Source organism: Octopus bimaculoides, chromosome 2 (genome assembly GCF_001194135.2).
Source record: "Octopus bimaculoides isolate UCB-OBI-ISO-001 chromosome 2, ASM119413v2, whole genome shotgun sequence".
Taxonomy (NCBI): Eukaryota; Metazoa; Mollusca; class Cephalopoda; order Octopoda; family Octopodidae; genus Octopus; species Octopus bimaculoides.
This window is the reverse complement of record NC_068982.1, coordinates 142492474-142496438: the sequence shown is the minus strand read 5'-3', so window position 1 is coordinate 142496438 and position 3965 is coordinate 142492474. Positions and strand designations below refer to the sequence as shown.

At 37.4% G+C, this 3965-nt stretch overlaps 1 protein-coding gene across 5 annotated transcripts in view; it reads right to left on the bottom strand.

Annotated features, from left to right (window-relative positions):
* LOC128247032 (glutamate receptor ionotropic, NMDA 2B-like) overlaps window positions 1–3965 on the bottom strand; it is a 1034258-nt gene that overhangs the window by 726003 nt on the left and 304290 nt on the right. The window lies entirely within an intron of this gene.

The window sequence follows — 3965 nt, the reverse complement described above, 5'->3', positions numbered from 1 at the left end:
ATATATATATATATATATATATATATATATATATATATCTGCATACATACACACATGCACACCACACACACGCATGCACACATTCATACACACACACACGAGTGCATTTGAAGATATATGTATGCGTAGATACATGCATGTGTGTACATGTGTTTGTGGAAATACATTTGTGTCTCTGCATTCTTTTTCTATCTCTCTCTCTATCTCTCTCTCTATCTGTCCCTCTCCCGACTCCCCCTATCTCTCCTCTCTGCTGTTGCAGCGCCCTCTTCACATTTCAATTTGTTTCTGTGCTACTAAGGCTACGTCTTTTCGATAAATATTAATCCGAACATCGATACTTGGTCTTCAGAAAGGAAAAATCAACTTTGTTCCTTCAAATGTTCTTGTCGCGTCTGCACAATTGTTCATAAGAAGATTTTAGATAACGCTACGCTGATAAGTTGGCACTAAAATTCAAAGACTGTAAGAATTTCTCAAAGACAAGAGCAGCTCTTTAGTTATGTATATACAGAGATAAAAGTGTTAACAAGTAGATGTTCTCCACAAATTTAAATGAGAACTTATCGGAAGAAAAATTTTTGGATTCCAACCAAAAATTACAATTCGGTACTTATCTGGAATCTATTGACGTAAGTTAGTGATGTACATCAAATAAGGCAGTTTTGCATTTGTATTCTTTTTACTGCTGCTATTGTTTAGCACTACATCAACTCCCGATTGAAGGGACATGTGATCAAAGCATCTTAGCCCGTCTTTTTTGTATATCAGATATTCATACGCTATAAAATATTTTCCTCTCATTTTCAAGACACTGGTGGTACTGGAAGAATTTTGCTAGCATTTCTAGCGAGCAAACCAACCTCGTACAAGCAGCCATTATTGCATACTTCAGATATTCATATATATACATCCGGAAGACATACATCCTACGCAGTGGAGGCGTTCGATTCGTGTAAACGGGCTTCGTTGGGTGATCGAACTACACGTCACTTTTATCGAGTAACTTTTTCTGAAGTTCCCCGTTGATTAAACTGTTGTAAAAGATAATTGGAGACCGGGTAGCGTGTAGAAGCGTCTCTTGTACACACATACGAACTCCAGCATTCATCACACACGCAAACACACATGCACACACACAAAAGTACACAAAAACGCACACTCACACAATCACACACATGTATGTATGAGTGTATGTGTTCATATAAAGATATAAATGCATATATACATGAGTGGATGTGTGTATGTTATATGTATATATGAATACTGCAATTATTCGAGTTATTCCAGGCAGATATCTGACCTGAATGTATTTTTCTCCACCATTCTAACAGTTCTTTATGATGGACAGTGCTGTTCCTCCGGTGACGAAATCAGCCGAGAAATAGATATCGATGAATCCACTATTGCACTTAGTTGATATTCAATACTGCCAACTAACAATAATTTAACTTGAAGGGATTACACTCTAATGGGCGTAGGTTCAATAACTGAATATTATGTGTCGGCATATTTTCTTGATGTTTTGTTGTCGTTATTATTATTATTATTATTATTATTATTATTATTATTATTATTATTATTATTATTATTATTATTATTATTATTATTATTATTATTCAGTAGTTTTATTTTGAAAGTGTTTTGCGTAGGATGTGTGCAGTGCCCAGTAGTGCAATTTTCTGTATGTTACATATATTTGTAAGTTCTGATGTTTTTTGTTATTATTATTGTTGCTGTTATTGTCGTTGATATCATTATTATTATTGTTATTATTAATAACATTATCATTCATATACACGCAAGAGATTATACATAGAAACGAAAAATTCCTAACATCAGAACCCTCTTAAGTACGGTAGCTGTCCCTAATAACACTTTTCTCTCTCCCTCTGCTCTAATATTTAGGGATAGTTCCCAATGCACCTATAACTACAGCGCATGACCTTGCAGGTGGAACCCAGTTAGAATTTTCTTCAGCTCGAGTAGCCCATTCTGCTCAAAAGGTCCCTAAATAAGGTTTGTTTAAGGATGTTGAGCAAAGCACCTATGTTTCCAAAGGTGAATTATTCAAACATCAAAGAATTCGTCTCAGCACATGGCTATGATGTTCCCCCACTAATTCTTCTCATGATCAGAGATACACATATCGTCAGCCACCAAGGGACATGCTCAACTGGTTAAGGTCAAACAAATGACAAGCAAATCTGTGGTATTGAGAAGAATATTTGTTGTAGCCCATCTTTTTACACCAAGACAAAACAATGTACATGATAACACTTCCAATCAATTAAGATCAGAAACCATGAGAGCCACTGCCTGGTACTACATCAGGGCATTTATTATTATTTTATGTTTGACTTTTGCTTTGCATTTGTACATGTTGGATCCAAGTCTCACACAGAGACCTCAAGAGACAACAAGTTAGTTCATGTAGGTGTTATGCCTAGGGCACCGTATATTTGGATTTGTGAAGTGTTGTTCTAGTGAATGTTTAAGAAACCATAAGAAGATTATGTGTTTGTTTTAAAATTTGAGATCACATAGACAGTATTTTACGTAGGATATGGGCAGTTCCCATGAGCACTATCTTTTGAACTACAGCCATTTTGGGGTTTCCTGGTTATCTGAGCTAGGTAGTAATCAGCCCGTTTCGCTGTCATTCCCAGGGCACCTATGACAATAGGTATTGTTTTCGTCTTCCGATTCCACAATTTGCTAATTTCTATTTCAAGATCTTTATATTTGCTCAGTTTTTGGTAGGTCTTGACAGATACGTTTATATCGATTGGGACAGTCATATCAATGAGGAGGCATGATTTTTGTCTGAAGTCTTTCAGTATGATGTCTGGCCTATTTGCGTCTATCTTTCTGTCAGTTTGAATGATGAAGTTCCAGAGGAGTGCGATGTGATCATTTTCAAGTACTGGGGGTGGTTTGTGTTCCCACCAGTTTTTATTATTGGGCAAGTCCAGGTTTTTGCAAATTGCTCAGTGAATATATTGTGCAGCTCTATCATGCCTGTTGAGATACTCTGTAGGCGCAAGCAGACTGCACATGGAGACAACATGACCGATGGCCTCATTTTGTTGTTGGCATATACGACAAAATGGGGAACTGCCGTTCTTTAATATGTTGGCCTGGTAGTTCTTTCTAGGTAGGCATTGATCTTGGGCTGCTATGATAACCCCTCTCTTTCTGATTTCAAGCCAGAGGCCATTAGCCATTGATGGGTAAGGGCTTTGTCAATATCTGCATTATTCGCTCTCTCTGGGTATTTGCCATTGAGAGGTTTTCCATGCCATTTATCGGTCATAATATCTAAGGCAGCAATTTTAGCACGTGTTTTCAAGCGCTTAGCTTTTTCTGCGGGTGTTTCTAGTTCGTCTAATTCTTGAATTTGTTGTAATTGGAATTCACTTAGATGTTCCTTTGCCTGTTTTGACCCTGAGTAAGATGCTTTCTTGCTTTCATGTTTTGAGACAAGTTTTAGCATCCAGTCCTCAGAGTTTTTCAGATAGGTGTCTAGGCCAATTGTGGCTACCTTAATTCTTAATGCCAGCTGTAGAGGTCCACGGCCTCCCTCTTTTCTTGGCAGATAAAGACGTTCTATACCTGCCTTAGAGTGGTGCATTCTATGCATTGTCAACAGTTTTCGTATTTTTCTGTCAACATTACATATTTCAGTAATTGACCAGTTAACGATATTGAAACTGTAAGTCACGACTGGTATGGCTAGAGCATTGATCGCTTCGATTCTGTTTCTTGCGTTTAGCTCTGTCTTCAGTATTGCTCTCACCCTGCGATAACATTCTCTTCTGATCCTTTCTCTCATCACTGAATGCTTGATATTGTCCCCTTCAATTACCCCTAGGTATTTGTAGCTCTCTGCTGGTTCTAACTCTTTTATGACATTTTGCTGGTCAAGGTTCACATTAGATGTTTTTGTCATTTTTCCTTTGATA